The 20469-nt window shown below is 34.9% G+C and overlaps 1 pseudogene; it reads left to right on the top strand.

The window, feature by feature from the left end:
* Positions 1–1298: 1298 nt before the first annotated feature.
* On the top strand, positions 1299–2664 carry LOC109447384 (uncharacterized; annotated as a pseudogene).
* The last annotated feature ends 17805 nt before the right edge of the window (positions 2665–20469 follow it).

Genomic DNA, 20469 nt, shown 5'->3' with positions numbered 1-20469 from the left:
GGTGCCAGATATTAAAAGTGAGGACAACTGAATTAAATAGTGCCTAAGACACATCTCTGTTTTAAGGCACTAAGCATCTAATGGGTAACACAGACAAGTAAATAGGCCATTATAATCCAGTGTACCTTGTTTTACTGTAAGTTTAAGTACAGTATGCACACAAAAGGGGCCATAAGACTCAGGAATGTTTCCAATTCAGAACAGTTACTATCATAACTGGAGAAAGAAAATAAAATGCATTTTGAGTTGAAAGAGAATCTTGTTCTTACCTACTACTTTATAACTTTGGTATCAGATTCCTTCATTAGTCTTTGCTTATTCAAGATTGAAAAAGTATGTACCAAAGGAGTGGAGAATAAATCCAGTACTCCAGAGGTGCCTCTGTGAATACCAATCTTTTGAACTAGTAAAATTAGTGGAAGTGGAAAATTTTAATAAAACTTCCTACTCAAGTTAATTTATTGTATATTTATCCATAGGTAGATGTATAGAAACTTCTCAAAATTTCTACACAAACTATCCGATAAAATTTAAAGATAGATAATAGGAAAGTTAATCAAATTGATATCTTAGAATAGAAGTAGTATTTCCCTTGAGTCGTGAAATTCCTTGATGTCCTGGAAGTCACAATCATTTTAGTAGTAGCTCTACCCACTATGGAGCTGTCACAATTTGGCTTAGAAAAAAAAAAAAAAAAAATCATTGTAAATTCAAATGATTATCACCAGGGATGGTGAGAGACAAATCCATGCAGATAAAAAGTGTGGGCGGAGCGCACAGTTGCCTATCAACTCAGAAGCAGATTTCCTAGCTCTAGCGTCGGGTTCCTTGGGGCGAGTTTTACTCTTTCTAGTTAGTACTCGCACGTTCATTCCTCCAACGCTGCGGCCCCCACACCCGGAGCCCAGTGTCCTGGACTTACTACCGAACCCGTACCCGCCAGCCGGTCTAAGGGAGCCCCGCCTTGTCAGCAGCCGCTGTCCTGCCGTGTCCAGATCCGGGTCTGTTTCAGATAATCTGTCCTACCAGAAGGTGGCCAGACTCAGGGACCATGCCCTGCCCCTCAGCCCTGCAAAGCCCCAGCTACTCTGAATATTAATGCTACGGCACTTTCTCGGCCCTGAATGTCTTGCTGTATTTTCTGACTTCTGTTCCACCTACCACCGTCAGATCTGATTGAAAGCTCTGTCCTCCCTGTTGGGTGACTCACAGAGGAAAATAAGACGAAACAGTGCCCAGAATCCAGCCACCATCTCCCAGACATTTAAACAACTCTCCAGTTGCTCAGACTCCTTATCCCTGGAGGCAAAGGATTCAAATTCATCATCACAGCACATGCATACAACAGGCAGAGAGCAAAGCTCGGTAACCACCTCAACATTGTCTGTTTCTATGATGCTGAAGACATTCTCCGTCCTGTGCATTACAGAGAAGATTCAAATTTCCAGAGTTTGTAGGCTTTGGAAGATGCTCGTTGAACATTCTGCACTATGGAGATGTGTACCTGACACCTTGCAGGCTTTGCCTGCTTAGTGCTTAGACTGTCTGTGACTGAAAACCAGAGAAAGACAGCTGACAACTGAGTTATTGACAATGCAGCCATTGGAATCAGTGATGTTTGAAGATGTAGCTATAGACTTCACCCAGGAAGAGTGGGCCCTGCTGGACACATTCCAGAGAAAGCTGTTCAGAGATGTGATGGTGGAAACTATCAGCCATCTGGTCTCCCTGGGGTATCAGCATTGAAAAACAGATGTGATTTTCCAGTTGGAGCAAGAACTGTGGCGTGATGGAACTGGATTTCTCCAAAGCCAGAATCCAGGCAGGCAAAGTAGTATTAAAAAACAAGAAATGATAACCACACAACATATCAGCAGGAAGGACACATTTGCAATCATGCCAAAGCAGAAATCTCATACTGCAGAGGATCCTGATGAAAATAATGATTTGGGAGGAGATTTCACTCATAGTTCCACAGTGACTCAACATTTGTTAACTCACATGGAAAAGAAACCCTACATCAGCAAATAGTGTCAAAAATCCCATAGTGACCAGTCATACCTTAACCAACGTAAGCAAATTTACACTAGAGGTAGATCCTATGAGTGCCATCTGTGTGGGAAAACCTTTAGTAATTGCTCTAGCCTTAGACGATATGAGATGACTCACACTGGAGAGAAACCATACGAATGCCATATCTGTGGGAATGCCTTTATTCAGAGTTCTGACCTTAGAAAACACAGTCTAACTCACACTGGAGAGAAACCATATGAATGTCATCTATGTGGGAAAGCCTTCAGTCAATCCTCTAACCTCAGACAGCATGAAAGAACACACACTGGAGAACAACCGTATGAATGTCATCTATGTGGGAAAGCCTTCAGTAAATTTTCTGCCCTAAGACGACATGAGAGAACTCATACTGGAGAGAAACCTTATGGATGTCATCTGTGTGGGAAAGCCTTCAGTCAGTGTTCTGTCCTTAGACGCCACGAGGGAACCCACAATGGAGAGAAAATTATGAATGCCTTCAGTAAATATTCTGACGTTAGATGGCATAGTATTATACATGTAAGGAATGAGGAAGAGACTCATACATTGAAGAAACACTGTAGTCAATGTGGAAGATCCTACAGTCATCCTTACTCATCTGACATAATGTAAGTTTATATGGAGGAGAATCCATATGTGTAACATCTGTGTGGCAAAACCTTCAGTCTGTGATCTGATCATAGATGACATAATAGAACTCACTGGATAAATAAGGAGCAGAAGTCTTCAGCAACACCTCTAAACTTTAAATACACAAATGAATTTGCACAGGGGAGAACCCCTAGATATGTAATCCGTGGGAATGCTTTCATTTCTAATTCATGGTTAAACAACATGAGCAAACTCCACTTGGGAGACGCTTCGGTTTGTAATCACTGTGAACAAATACTCAGCCAAGCACAAAGCATGGTGTGCATAAGAAAACTCAGTGAAGGAATAACCATTAGAACAGGTGTGAGAGGATAAAACCTTGAGGAATACCTAATAATTCATCTTTGAGAAGTGATTGAATGAAAAATTATGAGAAATCCTTTATTCATACAGGAATACTTGTGGCACGTGAGGATTCAGACTGTACAAAATACTTCTGGTATCATGAAAGAAGAAAAGTCTTCAGTGATCATTTTATAGTCAACGTTACAGTTCTCACCCTGAGGAAATAGTCCTAAAATCAAAGTAGAGAAACCTTCAGCTAGATTTCACATCAGAAAAATCAGTCTGGGGGATGGGGGCTCCCTAAGAGAGACTTTTAACATGCTATTTAGCAAATAATTAAGAATTTTGAGAAAATAACTATTCATAAGGAAAATGTGGCAGGTGAATGCAAGATAGAGTGATTTGGGAATACAGAATGCAGAATTTTGTAAGAAATTAATCTTTTTCAATAGGTTATTGCTTGTAAATATTTAAACAATAAACCCTGTTACTGAAAAATCTAAAAAAAAAAAAAAAAAAGAAAGTGTGGGCATTATTATAAAATTGAAATTTCAGTTCTACCACCTTTTTGCTCTGTCATGAGGTAGCTACTGAACATCAGTGAACCTTGATTTTCAAACTTGCAAATTGAGATAATTATAGCAACTATGTCAGGAATCTTAAAAGGATTAATTAAATTTAAAAAAAACAGGTAGTATATGCTGAGTACCTAATACATGTTTATAGATGTAAAAGAATAGGGAAACAAATAGCACTTGTGACACATTATCCTGAGAATGACTGTTACAATAAAGTGCAGCATTAATAGAAGAGTATTTGAGTAAATTTAGGTGTTTGAAAATAAACACTTATGATTTCAGAATATGTACCTTGGCTTTAAAAAGGAGCAAACATCTTAATAAAGAAATGGCGCAAGGTTTATATATATAAAATAAGCAGCCAAAATATAGAACTTCAATGTTGTTTTACTCACCATAATGGAGAGAGCATTTGGGTTTATGTATTTGTCATATTTTTTTTCTGAATCTGAACTAAGCAACAAAAAGTGATGAAAGGGAGAAGCATGTAGTAGACTTTTTAATGCTGGGTACAGGCTTGTACTGAATTGATATACCACTGCCATGAGAGCTCATGCGAACATGACAATTCTGCTAATTTCTCTTGGTGAAGAAGTAACGGACTTCTCTGTTTTTAAGACTACTTTTCATATGGATGTAATTATTTTCTTTAGAAAAACAGCCACTAAATTCATACAAATGAGCTCAACAATTTGTTTTTCTTTTGTCAGTTAATTGTCAGAATTTACGTAAGTTGTTATTGTGTTCATTGAAGCCCAGGATTTAATTTCTGCAAAGGATTTAAGTTCAGTGCATGCTTTTCTATAGGGTATTTCATATCTGAAAATCTCTGTTGCTGATGTTACTCATATGGGTGCCAATAGGACTGGAAATGTTGATTTTTCTGTCTCTTGTTTCTTCTTTCTATTCAGTAGTGTTTACAGCCTTTCTTGCAATTAGTAGTTGAGCCCACTTACCTCAAGAACTTTGTTGCTCAAATCATATAGTATAAGGCTATAGTAATCAAAACAGCATGGCACTGACATAAAATCAGGCACATAGATAAACGGAACAGAATAGAGAGCCCAGAAATAAATTCATGCCTATATGGCCATTTAATCCATGACAAGGGAAGCAAGAATTTACATTGGGGTAAACACAGTCTATTTAATAAATGGTGTTGGGAAAATTGGACTGACACATGCAAAATAATGAAACTGTACCACCTCCTTACACCATATACAAGAACAAATTCAAAATGGATTAAAGACTTAAATGTAAGACTCAAAACCATAAAACTCCTAGAAGAAAATATAGGGAGTAAATTTGCAGACATTATCCTGAGTAATATTTTTACTGATATGTCCCCTCGAGCAAGGGAAGTAAAAGAAAAAAATAACCATTTGGAATTACATCAATCTAAAAAGATTTTTCACAGCAAAAGAAACCATGAATAAAAGCAAAAGGCATCCTACTGAATGGGAGATTGTCAACAATACACTTGATAAGGGGTTAATATCCAAAATTAATAAAACACTCATTCAACTCAACACCAAAAAAACAAACAACCCAATTAAAAACTGGGCAGAGGACACGAAGAGACATTTCTCTAAAGAGGTCATTCAGATGGCCAACAGATATATGAAAAAATGCTCAACCTCACTAATCATTAGAGAAATGCAAATAAAAACCACAATGAGATACCACCTCACTCTGGTCAGAATGGCTATCATCAATAAATCAATGAACAACAAGTGCTGACGAGATTGTGGAGAAAAGGGAACCCTTGTGCACTGTTGGGATTGCAGATTGGTGCAGCCACTATGGAAATCAGTATGGAGGTATATCAAAAAAATGGAAATGGAACTACCTTATGACCCAGTAATTCCACTCTTAGGTATCTATCCAGAGAAATCCAAGATGCTAATTCAAAAAACTATATGCACCCCTATGTTTATTGCAGCACTATTCACAATAGCCAAAGCATAGAAACAACCAAAATGCCCAGTGGTAGACAACTGGATTAAGAAACTGTGGTACATTTATACAATGGAGTATTATTTAGCTATAAAAAAGAGTGAAATCTTACCATTTGCAATAGTATGCATGGACCTAGAGAACATTATGCTAAGTGAAATAAGTCAGACAGAGAAAGACAAATACCGTACAATTTCATTTATGTGTGTAATCTAAAGAACTGAACAAATGAACAAAGTAAACAGAAATAGTCTCAGAGATATAGAGAAAACAAGGATGGTTGCTAGATGCAAGGGGTTGAGAATTAGGGAGAAGGAGAGGGGATTAGAAAGCATAAATTGGCAACTATAATATTGCCACAAGGATATGAAAAACAGTTTGAGGAATATAATCAATAATGTTGTAAAGATTCTTTCGTAGGGTGTCAGATGCGCACATGTCTTATTAGGGAGACCACTTCATGGATGGTGTAGATGCCTAACCACTGCACTGTACACCTGAAGCTGAAGCTGAATAATATTGTATGTCAACTATAATTTAATCTATATATAGTCATGGGATATGGGGTTCAGCATAGAGAATAGAGTCAATGGAATTGTAATACATATGTACGATGTCAGAGGGGCAACAGGTTGGGGGAGGGGAATTACCACTTTGTGAGGGGTGAAATGTCTATTACATTGTTTTGTACACCTGAAACTAAAAACAAACAAACAAACACAAAACAAATGAAACTTTGTCTCCTTTGGTCTGTTTCTGTGATGCTGATGCAGTATTTCTCTTTCAGAGATTTTCTCATAATCTAATTTTCCTTTCCATAATTTTCAGCAAGGTAAACCTAAGAATACTTTTGTATACTACAGGATTGAATAATTAAGTAAATATAGCATGGATGATGAGAGCAGGTTTCTCCTATCAGAGCTATGAATATGGAAAGAAGAAGGAAGCATAGACAAAATCCTACATGTTGGGCTGAATTAAAGTTGCTAGGGTGAATTAATGGATATATATATATATATATATATATATATATATATATATATATATATGTTTATAGGTAGAAATAAATATAGATGTGTGGGATTATGTATCTATATATGTGTGTATGTGAATATATATATATATATATATATATATATATATATATATATATATATATATATAATTTGTGTGTGTGTGTGTGTGTATATAACCTGGGCAGAATCACCAAAAATTTGATTACATTAAGACTGGGAGAGAAGCTCTTACTCTTCATTTTGTAACTTTTCATACTGTTTGAGTTTGCTAACCCCATAATATGGTACTATTGGTTAAGTGAGTAAGGGATATATAGGCAGTGAAATTATGGGTAATTTTTATTTTCTTTGTAGTTTACTATGTAATAAAAAATTCAATATGTGTTCCAGTTATATGTTTTGAAAGGGAATAAATGATTAATAGCATTGATGCCAAGGATTGGCTATAAATTGAAAAATGTTCTTACAAGTTTTTGACATTTATATGAATGAATGAAAATAAATATGATTACACTGACAAAAAACAAACAAAACTTATAAAACTCATATGCACACAAACAACAGATTGTTCTGCATAGTGCTTGGTTATAGACTAAAAGTTATATATGTTTTAACTCTTATGCTATTTTTGTTACTATTGCTGCTGTTGACATTAAGTTATAGCATATATCAAAAAAATTTTAATATGGGCAGATGGAGGACAATATTTGATAAGTGTGGGAAAATAACTTCATTTAACATAGTAATGATTTCAAGAAAGAAGGATCTTTAAAATATTTTTAAATCAAATGTCAGAAGACTATTGCTCAAGATGAAAGGAATGGCACATTTTATTTATTTTTGTCCTATGCTAATTAAAATACTGTCTGTGCTTTGAGGTCTTTAAGAACATTCTCTGACCTGAGAACAGGGATAACTGAGTTCTGAATGCTTTGAGAAGAAACTGATTTTTACTCTTTTCCATTCACAACTATGAAGTCTACAGAGACGACTCTCATGATAATACTACGCTTTCCCTTTGGTACCCTGTCCTTATTACTCTGAGAGAAATCAGTAATCAACATAGTCAAGACAAAGGCAGTATTTTAAAGTGGACATTCCTTTAGGAGATGAACTGGGAATTGAGCTCTGTTCCAGAATTAAATTCTTCGGCAAGAAATGGACTGTTTATGTAGTAGCAGGTGTATATACTAATAGAATGGTTTTGGTTTTAATTAGCAACATTTCTCTGCAAAATAATTATGTATGTTGTTTACTCAACTTTTTTTAAAGGGCTATTAACATTTTTTTGTAATTTCCTTTCTTCCCAGACTACACTTCAAAATATATTTAAAACTTTTGTTGCTGTTATGAAGGGAATACAAAATAGTCACAATGCTTATGGCAAATTTGTTTCCTACAAAATATTCCAATGAGATGTTCAAATAAACATTCTTACAGCCTGACATGCAGCATTCCCTTAAAGTTTATAAACTTTGTTGGAGATTTTACTTCTCAAGAATTGAGCCTTAAAATCTACAGAACTAAAAAAATGTTTTAAGATATTCGTAAATGAATATTCAACCCCCAAAAAACTTCTACAGCTGCCATTAGCTCTCATAGGTGCTACACAGAAGAGGGGTAGTGTGCACCTCAGCATACACAGTTGAAAGCTGCACTGAGTATCTGCCTTTTGAACTACGTAGTAGTTCATTGAATTTAGACTTCTCACATGACAACATCTGGAATGGAAATACTCTTGGAAAAGATTCTTGAAAATTTACTGTAGGGTTATACTTTGAACTCAAGGTCTTCTGTGTGTGTTTGTCAAGTTCATAGACACTTTTGCTACAGGGCAGAATCAACTTGATTTCTTTGTTTGAAAGTTGGACTGTCTGTCAGCAATTCATGGAATTTTGTAAGAAAGGTGCAATGGGGTTGTGTTTCTCAGAGAGGCTACATGTCAGAAAATCAACTAGATTCTTCTAAAGGCAGTATTAAAAACGTCTATGGATTATACCCTATCAAATCTTATTTTAACATGCTCAACTTTACTTCTGAGATCCTGTATCTTATGGCTTCTTAAATTTATCTTCCATGATGGAATAGTGAAATCACAGAAGAATTCTTAATATACTGATATTACAACACAGCAGTCATTATGAAAGGAAGGAAAATTCTTAATTAAATTTAATTAGCAGATTGAACAGAAAGATCATCTATATTGCACACTTCTGTCTATAAATTGTATGACATCTTATTAGAAATATATAGCTGTTCAGGACTAGAGAAAATGTTTGGTAACAAAATGGCATGGGTTTTTGTTTTGATACAAAATAATCCTGGAAAACCCTGCCAGACTGTATGGGAAAGCACAGAGTGGACTGACTTTGAGAGATCATGTCATAATTGGCTAGATCACAGTGTCTTTCTCTGGGAAAAAAAAAAAATGGCCCTTGATCTGTCAAAATCAGATGTTCAACGGCCATAGACTCATGACCGTCAAGTAAATCTTGAGTGCAAACATGATGATTAAAATGTATGTGCCAACCACAACAATAAGCAGTGTATATGCTTTCATAGTCTGACCGCATTCTAAGGAAGAGGCCACCTTTGCTTTCTCAAGAGAGAAATGAAAAGCATAGTTTAAGAGAGAATTATCTAACATAGACAAGATACAAGGATAAGATAGATTTCACAATAAAAACTGTAAATATTTTCCTCAATTGGCTTTCTTATATTGCATAGTTACATATTTTCTTTATGATCAAGAATAAAATTGTTCTTTACAGTTTAGAATCAATTGTATTTGAAGGAAAAACATAAAATCAAAATCAGTAAGGGTCTTTGGTAGCTGCTTCTTTACTTTTGCATGAAAGAGATGATACACCCATTAGATGAAAAAACTACTACTACTACAACTACTATGATTAAACTAGACTGAAACATGGCAATGTCTGCCATGACATACATTCTTCTTCCTTTTCATGGAGGGAAGGAGACTTTTACTCTGCCACTGATATAATGCTGTTGATTAAATGTATTTAACATATTTAATGTGTGAAATTCTAAAAGGTGTGCAAATTTGACACCAGCTATTAAATCTATGTAAATGGGTCTTCAATGCATGCAAAAAATTACCACTGCTTCTCACTTCTAATGAGCCTCTCAGTTTTTTAAGTGACATACTTTTTAAGTGAAAATAATGTATGGTTTGGACACCAAAGTGAAATTTCTAGATTCAATTTATTGAAAAAACATCTTTGAAAATATAAGTGATTTGATTAAGACATTTGATAAGGAGACAACACTGTTTTATAAACATAGATCTTGAGGCTCAGGAAACCTGGGCTCTGGTTTTAGTGTGATCTTGGCAAAGTGTGTGGGTCTCAGTTTAATGGTTTAAAACAGTTAAGGAAGAAAAAGAGAGAGAAGAAAAATAAAAAAGAACATTTGCTTGTAATTACAGTCTTTATATTTATGAATTGCATGCAAAGATTGAGATGATCCAAGGTTTTGCTACTTCTTTTGGTAGAAAGCCTTTGCCCAGGAAGAGTAAGGTTGGAATTAAGCCACCATTTAACTAGAGGGTCCAGCATTATTTGTATGTCCAATAATTTACTAGATTGAGAGCAGAGACCATGAATCCATCTGCTCTCAGGTCTCTGCGGAGACCTGAGATGGATACATTTTGTTGACCACCACTATGTCAGACACAAGGAGGCAAAAGTGTTTGCCTCCTTGTGTCTGACATAGTGGTGGTCAACAAAATTTATGTTAAAATTTCAGCTAAATCTATAATACATTTTTAAATATAAAGAAAATTTTCCTGGGGATCAAATATATGGTGATGAAAGGAGAACTGACTCTGGGTGGTGAACACACAATGGGATTTATAGATGATGTAATACAGAATTGTACACCTGAAATCTATGTAATTTTACCAACAATTGTCACCCCAATAAATTAAAAAAAAAAAAAAAAAGAAAATTTTCCTCTTATATTTAACTACCACAGACAAAATTTAGATATACATATAAATATTAATCATATAGTTTTAGAAGGTTAAAAAAAAGAAATAACATTGAATTTGGTCCTTATAAGAATAATAAATTGAGAATGTGAAAATTACCTAGTGAATCAAGTCTGTAGATAGCCAACCTTGATAATTAAATTTGAAATATAAGCTTAAGATATGTCTTTTCTTTAGACTTGCTGTAACATATCCAAAAACTGTATTTCATCTTGTCAATAATGAAGTGTCAAAACTGCAGTGTTTGCTGGTACATAATGAATACGGAATACATTTTGATGAATAACTAAAGTCTTAGCATTAATGTAAGTTTAGATAACACTGAGAGTAATGTTTGATTCAGTTAATGGATATGTAACCCACTGGGTTATTCTATTTTTAGTCTAATTAAATATTGTCTTACTGTGCTTTATTATAAGAAATCATGAAAATGAATTTAGTTATTTATAGGCATCTAATCTGTACATTTATGTTTCATTTTATCACAGTCATAGTATTAATATCATTTCTATTGTAGATACAGCTGCAAAAACTAAGCTGGATTTCCTTAAGTAGGGCAGTTAATTGGTTTGAGACTCCTGGTCAGTATCTTTATTGTAGCTACGTACATTTACTTAAGAAGAAAAAAAGGAAAAAGAAAAATATGACTCTTGAGAGAAGCTATAATTAAAACAAACAAGGAGGCAACAAAGGTAGGGAAATGTAAATTGGACATCAATTTCACAAACAAATATAATTGATCTTGCTTTGCTGAAAAAAAAATTATACAGAGTTATCTATAGAAATTTCCAGAATTTCTTTTAAAAAAAGACAAATTCATGGAGTAATTAAATTGTTTTGTCTCTACAGGTTTTATCACTTTGTTTCTGCTTCATGATAAAATCAAACACTTTTCTACTTTGTAGAGTAATAAAAACAAACAAGATGACAGTCTGAATTGTTTGTAAAACTTTGGGTCTGTGAAACATACAAAACATGTCTTAGAAGATGTACAAACAATTCAGTTTTAGAAAAATACAGGCTATCATAATTATTTAAAAAATAACAGTGAATATATATTAGAAAATGAGTATTCTAAAGTCCAAACCTGCAAATGCTGGCTACACATTATGTACATGACACAAGTAGTTATTTGAAAAAAATTTGACAAATGTGATAAGCTTTCATTCCTTGCAAGTTAGAAATACACACCAATATGCATATGTTTACATACCCTTTCGTGTACCCAGGGTACTGATAGTCATCGTATTTTAAATAAACATTTTTCTAGTCTACTCCCTTAATACTGGGGTTTTCTAAATAAGAAATTAGAACAGGATAGATTTTTCTTTCTTTTTTAATCCAGCAGGGAATTATAAGTTTTGAAAAGTTTGGTTTTGTCTCATTTTTCCAGTAGAGGAGGAATGGAAGTATTGCTTCTTTTATTTACTCTTTCTTGACTATCATTTTGGCATAATTAAAAAAAAAAAAAAGAGAGAGAGAATGAAGTGAATAATGAAGATATATAAAAAGAAGATATATAATATAAATAATAAATTAGTGTTTGTATGGCCATTATTTTCATATTAATTATTTCATGCAATCCTCAAGGTATCCAGAGTTGGGATTGGATCAAATGGTACTGATTTCATTTTACTAATAAAGGAAATAAGAGTGCTTGTGTGGCTTGCTGAAAGACATACTGGACATTGGTGGAGAGTAAGTTCATTAAATTCTCATAATTTTTGTCTTTCATTCCAGCATGCAACAAATATAAAAGCAGGTAGAAATGCAAAGCCATTATCTGAGGAAAAATGGGGGGGGGGGGGCACAGTAATTGAAAATTCATTTATTATTTTTAACTATTCTTTTTTAGTAATGAATAGTTACCAAAAAGAAATTAAATTTACAGCATTTTCTCCAGTATTCACTTTCAAAATGGAGACTTAGCACAATTCAGGTAACACAATTAATTTTACTGTTTTCCATATTTATAGATTTGAGTTCCTACTCTATGTGCTGTTATGTAACTTTTATTTTGTTTAACATAATACAACTCTACACCATTAAATATAAATAGATAGACGATAGATAGTTGATAGATAGGACAGCTAGGTAATTTAAAAGATTATTCTTAATTTTTGCATACTATTCCACTGGATAAATATATTACAGTCTTTTACCTTTATATAAACATTGTTTTAAAGTGTTTCTCCATCATAATAATGTTGTAGTGTTTAATCTTTAAAATAAATATCTAAGTGCCTCTTGGTTAATTTCTTAAAATTATTTCCTAAGAGTAGAATTACCAAGTCAGAGGATGAGATCCTATAAAGACTTGTGATGAATACTGCAAAACATTAGCATTTAAAGGCAAATTTTCATTTCCCCAGCAACCCAATGTATGAATTATTTCATGAAGTTTCACTATCACTGGGTTTTATTTGCCATATTTTTATTTTATATATTCCTTACATTGCAAATTATCTGTGCCCATCTTGTACCAATATTCTATTATAAATTATTAATTTCCACATTTTTATTTCCTGCTATATTTTGTGTTTAATAATTTTCCTTTTATCTGTTAAAACTATAACCAGTTCCTTTAAGATATTACTCTTCTGCCTAATATAACTAATATTGTGATAAATACATAGCCAGTACAAAACAAACTACATACAAGTATTTGGAAAGTATATTATTTCAAATGGCATTATATGTGTTTAAAGGAGGAAGAACATCAGGGTATAAAACTGTATCTCTCACTCATAATTCACTGTCTCATTTAATATCAGAGGTATTGTAAGTAGAGGAGTTCAGAGTAAGATAGACCATTATATGAATTACCTTTTTGTATTGATAAAAGTGATGGAGCTTGTCCTATCACTATACAGACATGTGACTTCTGCTTCATGATTTGTAAATATGATTTCTCATCTTTTACAGTTTGTATCTTATATGCTTTATATTATCTGTCATTGTTTTATAGCTACATATTTTACATATTTTCCATCCTTGTGAAACGTCAAAACATGATGAGGTTTGTTTGTGTGTAGAAGGGGTAAGATTAGAGTGGATAATAAGTGCACAAGAAGGCATAAGAGAAAACATATTCCTGTGCAACTAGAAAGAGCTCACATATTAACACACACTTTATAATGTAACCAAATTAAGTAGTTTTGGTAAAAATATCTTTGCCCTTTTTTATGGGTACCATAATTGGTTTTGAACATACCCAGAGTAACGCAGGGTGTAACTCTGAGCTTCATTTTTGTATGCATAAAAAATAAAAGCTAGAATTTAATTAAACCCTAACAAAATAGAATTTAGGCTTTTAACTTATTGATTAAGCAAGTTAATAACCACATTAAAAAGAAATGTTGCAGAGATATTTATCATTAATATTGTCAAAAGAAGACCTTTTCTTTGACTCTCAATAGTTCCTTTGGCATACATGCGCATAGTGGTATTGTGTGTGAGCACCTGAGCATGGAAATGGACCTTTGTCCTCCTTCATTGGTATTTTGAATTCTTTCCAGATTACCATTTTCTCCATGAGTAGGCGTGCTGTGAATCACTCCGCTGTGCTGAGAACCACGGCACTGAGTGGAGAGAGTAACTGAGGATTTCAGCGTGTTTAGAGTAGAATGTTGGCCTAGATCTATAATGTATTTCAACTGGCTGTTTCAAAACCCAGACCCAGGGCTGGAAACCAATCGTCTAGGAAAATCTTTGGACATATATGCCACTACATTTAATTGAAAAAGCCTTGGTTTTAGAAACCAATGTTCCTGAAAATGCCAAATTAAATAGACAATTACTTTGGATTGCTTTGCAGATAATTTCACAATTTAGGCAAAAGGACTGAAGAAGCAACTTGGTCTTTAGAGAAAAAGCTTCTGATGTGTTTTTAGTACCTACATGAATTCCATTGTAACCCCAGATGAAAATATTTTTTAAAAATGATTTGAATTGTTTGCCTTCAGAATCGACCCTACTTACTTCTCTACTACATGGAAAAAACAATAATAGTCACATTTTTATAGTTATACAGTTTTATGTGTCAGCCGTTATTAAATTTACTGTATTTCCCTTTTGTTTCCCCTGAGCAGTTTATGAATCATCTGAGTGTGGGCCCCAATTCTACACTCTCTTGTGGTCCTGACATGACTTAGACTGTCTGGACCCAGTAGTTGATTTTGAATGAGAAAGTGGTTAGACCATTTAGGAAAAGTTTCAGTGAGATGAAATTAACTCTGTGTATACACAGAGCAGGATGATCAGATCAAAGCAGATAAGTTAGCAATCCTGTGTTAACCCTTGACTCTTTCCTCGGTTATAATGTCCTCTACAAATTTCTCAGTTACATTTTTGGCAGGCAGAGCACAATTTGCTAGGTGAACACTTTTCACATGACTGCTTTGTTCAGGTATTAGGTACAGACACGAGGTAGAACAGCAGGAGGAGATGAGCTTAGAGGATAACTATGCATATGAACAAATAGTGTGTTGAATTAAAATAGTGTGGGTTGAGAAAGAAATAAATTAACTAACAGATCATTTTAATAACCTGATAAATCTAAAATTACACACACAGCAGGTTGAGGGGATTTATAGAGACAGTTAAAGATTATTATCTATCATGCAGTTGGTGGTTTAAACTGTATATAGCTGAATTAAAATATCATGCTTATTTATATGAGAAGAAAATTGGTCAAATCTTAAAATGTAAGCTAAAGGGAGGTTCTGAGAAACTGTTCTAGAAAAAAAAGTATCTATAGGAACTTGAGAATATTCTTCTTCTTGATACATATTATTGTTAAATGTTAACATTGTAGATAGAAATAAAACGTTCATGTGATTTTTTTCTGTTTATGAGTAGCATTTAAACTGCAAGTCATTAAAACTGGTTGCATAATATCTCTACTTTAATATTTCAAGAATGTATAAAAATGTACATTATTCATCCTTGAAATGTATTACTTTATTATATTCATAAACTATACCAGGTAATTAGCGATGTGTTTTAAGCATTTTTAAATTCATGAGAATTAACAATTTTTATGTATTTAAGTGATTTGCATTTCATTCTAAGAATTTTCTCTTTATGTGCATGGGATACTAGGGTGTTTCTAATTAATTTGTAATAATTTCTTCATATGATGCGTATTATAGTTATCTGTGGTACTGATGCAAAGAAATTTTCAGTCCAATGTTTCCGTTAGTAATTATCATGATATTTGTTATCTTACTGGTCTATAATACCCATTACTGGGGGCGGCCAGATGGCTCAGTTGGTTAGAGCGTGAGCTCTGAATAACAGGGTTTCCGGTTCAATTCCCACATGGGCCAGTGAGCTGCACCCTCCACAACTAGAATGAAGGACAACAAGCAGCCACTGAGTTTCCGGAGGGGTGGCTGGATAGCTAGAGTGTAAGCTCTCCACAACAAGGTTGCCGGTTCAATTCCCATACTGGATGATGGGCTGTGCCCCCTGCAACTAAAGACTGAAAACAGCTACTGGACTTGGAGCTGATGGGCTCTGGAGAAACATACTGTTCTCCAATAAAATATTTAAAAAATTCCCCAATAAAAATTCCCCAATATTCCCCAATAAAAATTAAATAAATAAATAAATAAATAAATAAATAAATAAATAAAAATACCCATCACTGGTAATAGCCCTTTTCATGTTTAAGAAGTTTTCCCTAACCTAAATCATTTTCCCTTTTTTATTCCAGTTTTTTTTAATACTTCCTTTGTTTTTTATATACCACTTTACATGTATTTCTATCTATGTAATTAAAAGCAAAGTTGATTTTACATTTTTTACAAACTGCCAATTTTTCCAAGATAATTTATAGACAATTAATGCCAGAACCTCAACTTTTTAGATTTTATATTTTAATACCAAAGATAGAAAATTGTTTGTTTAAGTTATTATTCTTCATGTTTTAAAAACAATACATCCTGGCATTTTCTAAAACTTTACATGTAATCTCTACTTCCCTTTACATATTATTCTTTTCATTTTAATATTAAAAATAAATTGGTACTTTTAACTTATTTCTATATAAAATAAGATCATAGAATACCTTTAGTTTGTTAACCTGGTCTTCACGTTTTGACCAAGATTATTCACAACTACTATGTGATGGAAATACAAATATTAAAAGATAAATAATGAGAACTCCCACTCCTTTCTGAGTCTGCATAGATAGGCTTCTGTGTTTGTAATTGTGAAACTTTACAGGATACTAGAGAAGGAAGGATGAAAAAAGAGTGTAAAGGGGGCCAAATATATGGTGATAGAAGAATTGACTTTGGGTGGCAAACACACAATGCAATATATAGATGATGTATTATAGAAATGTACATTTCAAAGCTATATAATTTTACTAACCAGTGTCACCCCAATTAAGAAAACAAACAACAACAACAACAAAAACAAGCAGGGCAGAGGGGGGTGGTAGATGAGGGTAAAGGGGATCAAATATATGGTGATGGAAAGAGAGTTGGCTCTGGGTGATGAACACGCAATGTAATGTATAGATGATGTGTTACAGAATTGTACACCTGAAATCTATATAACTTTACTAACACTTGTCACCCCAATAAACTTTAATTAAAAAACAAAACAACAACTACAAAAGAAGCAGGAGAGATCCAAATGGAGGAGCTATGCTTACCTCATCCTGTGAACACATCAAAATGACAACTATATTATAGAACAATCAAATGGAGAACCATCTTAAGTCTAGCTGAATAGAAGTATTATAACTAAAGATATAAAGAAGCCACATCAAGATTGGTAAGAAAGGCAGAGGTGTGAAATGAGCTGCCCCCAAACCTCTGTGTGGTGGGTGAAAATTTGGAGAGATATCTCAGCCACAACATTTCCCCACAAAGAAGCCAGGGACCCCAGCCCCACACCAGGCTCCCCAGCCCAGAGTACTTGTGCCTGGAAGAGGAGCCCCCACAACATCTGGCTGTGAAAAACAGTGGGGATTCCAACCATCTGGGTGGGACAGAAGCTGTGGAAAACCCAGATGTCCTCTTTAACGGCCCCCAAAAAATCTCTCGCAGGTACTCACCCTGGGAATTAGGGGAGGTACAGTGTCTCAGGGCCCCAGAGACATATGGGGAGAAGACAGGTGTGTAGTCTTGGGGTAAGGGTTGGAATATAGTTGTCATTTTTCCTGTGTGGGGCACTTCTCCTGTGCAGCCTGCAGGCAGGCACCATCTTTACTGCATTGAGCCTTCCACTGTGCCCATGGCCAAATATGAACCTAAATTGGTCTGGTGAGCTCTACCTGCTCCACCCTGGTGATTCAATGAGGCCTCTGTACACCTGACTCTATACCACTCAAAGTTTTTTTAAGTGGTTGAACCTTATAAGAGCCAGTAACCCACAGCAGGCCTTGGTGTGCCCTGGATTTTTGTGGAGCTACCCCAGAACTTGTACTGGTGGCAGCCATCCTCAGTTCACAGCATGGCTTCTCCTGTGTGCCTCCAGATCCAACACAGGCAGCAAACAAATGCCAATTGCTTTGTAGCTCCTACCAGGTAGTCCCCATCTGGTCACAGGCAATGCCTGATCTGACCGGCACCAAAACCCCTCCCAAGAGGCCCCATAACCAATGTACTTGGAGATTGGCTTTAGACCACAGCAGAGCACCATCCGATTAGCCCCACCAGTCACACACCCAAAGGACAGTGTTGACAGGCACCAGAGCCCACTTGGGGAAATCAGTCCATAAGCCATGGATGTGGCCAAACCCCACTGCCAGTCAGCCTGAGGGTCAATCCCACCCACTGACCTGCCAATAACAATAAAGGGTCAAATATAACAGGAAGGCACACATAAACCACACAAGGGACACTCCTGGAGCACCCAGCACAGATGACCAGGGAGGTTGTGCCACTGGGCCCCATAAGCCACCTACCACATCATAAAGGGACCTGGCAGATCTACTTAATACATAGAAAAAACAAAACAAAACACAGAGACAGCCAAAATTAGGAAACAAAGAAATACATCCTAAATGAATCAACAGGAGAAAACTCCAGGAAAATAACTAAACAAAATGGAGGCAGGCAATCTACCAGAAATATAGTTCAAAACACTGGTTATAAGGATGCTCATGAAACTTAGTGAGAACTTCAACAAAGAGATGACAAGCATAGAAGAGGACACAGAAACCTTAGAAACAAAACAAAAACAAACAAAAAAAACCAGTCAGAAGTGAAGTATACACTAACTGAAATCAAGAATGTACTACAAGGAATCACCAGCAGATTAGATGAGACAGAGGACCCAATAAGAGATTTGGAAAACAAGATAGCTGAAACACCCAATCACATCAAAAGGAAAAAAAAAAAAAATGAGGATAGTTTAAGAGACCTCTGAGACAAACATCAAATGTAACAACATCTATATCATAGGGGAACCAGAAGAACAAGAGGCAAAGTAAAGGATTGAGAACCTGAAGGACAGAGAGTCCCAAATGCGATGAACACAAATAGGCCCACACATAGACACATTATAATTAAAATGGTAAAGGGTAAAGACAAAGAGAGAATCCTAAAACAGCATGAGAAAGGCAATTAGTTCATACAAAGGAGCTCCCATAAGATAGTCAGCCGATTTCTCAACAGAAACTTTGCAGGTCAGAAGATCCCTTCTGGCAGGAAATATTCAAAGTGATGAAAAGCAAGGATTTAAAACGAAGACTACTTTACCCACATGGCTATCATTTGATATTGAAGGAGAGATAAAGAGCTTCCCAGACAAGAAAAAGCTAAAGGAGTTCATCACCACAAACAAGTATTATAAAGAATGTTAGAGGGATTTTTAAAGACATAAATAAATACATTAATTAATTAATTAAAAATATATACAAGTAAATGAATAAATAAATGAATAATATGAATAATAAAATGGCAACAATTATATATCAACAATTACTTTCAATGTAAATTGATTAAATGTTCCAATAAAAAAAAAACATAGGGTGGCTGAATGATAAGAAAACAAAACCCTTACATATGCTGCCTACAAGACACTCACTTCAGATTGAAGGACACACACAGACTAAAAGTAAAGGGATGAAAAAGTTATGTTATGGAAAAAAAAAAAAATTCTAGGGTAGCAATACTTATACCAGACAAAATAGACTCTGAAACAAAGGCTACAACAAGAGACAAAGAAGGACGCAGCAATTCCACTTTTGGGTATTTATCTGAAGAAACCCAAAATGCTACTTAAAGGGGATGTGTGCATCCAGAAGTTCATTGCAGCATTGTTTACAATGGCCAAGAAGTGGAGGCAGCCTAGGTGTCTGTCGATGGAAAAATTGGTAAAGAGGAGGTAATGCATACATACAATGGAATATTGCTGGGCCATGGAAGGGTTTGGGTTCTTGCCATCTGCAGCAGTATGGATGGACCTGAAGGGTATTATGCTGAGTGGAGTATGTCAGACAGAGAAAGACGCATGCAATATGATTTCACTTATACATGGAATCTAAAGAACAAAATAAAGAAACAACAACAAATAAAACAGAAATACATTCATTGATACAGAAAACATTTTAATGGTTGCTAGATGGGAAGGGTATGGACAGGGTGGCTAAAAAATGGGAAGGGATTAAGAAGTGTAAATTGGTTGTTACAAAGCAATCATGAGCATGTAGGGTATAGCACAAGGAATATACTCGATAATATTGTAATAACTATGTATGGTGTCAGAGGGGTACTAGATTTACTGGGGTGATAGATGGGGGGGTTGGGGGACAGTGTGAAAAATGTGACGGGATTAAAAGTACAAATTGGTAGTTACAAAATAGTCAGGGTTATGTAAAGTAAAGCATAAGGATATAACTATGTACAGTGTCATGTGGGTACTTGACTAGTCAGGGGGATTCCAGCTTAAATTATAC

Source organism: Rhinolophus sinicus, chromosome 15, assembly GCF_057876585.1.
Source record: "Rhinolophus sinicus isolate RSI-liver-muscle chromosome 15, RSI-T2T, whole genome shotgun sequence".
NCBI classification, from domain to species: Eukaryota; Metazoa; Chordata; class Mammalia; order Chiroptera; family Rhinolophidae; genus Rhinolophus; species Rhinolophus sinicus.
Note: the sequence above shows the minus strand (reverse complement) of the source record. Positions and strands in the feature narration are given on the sequence as shown.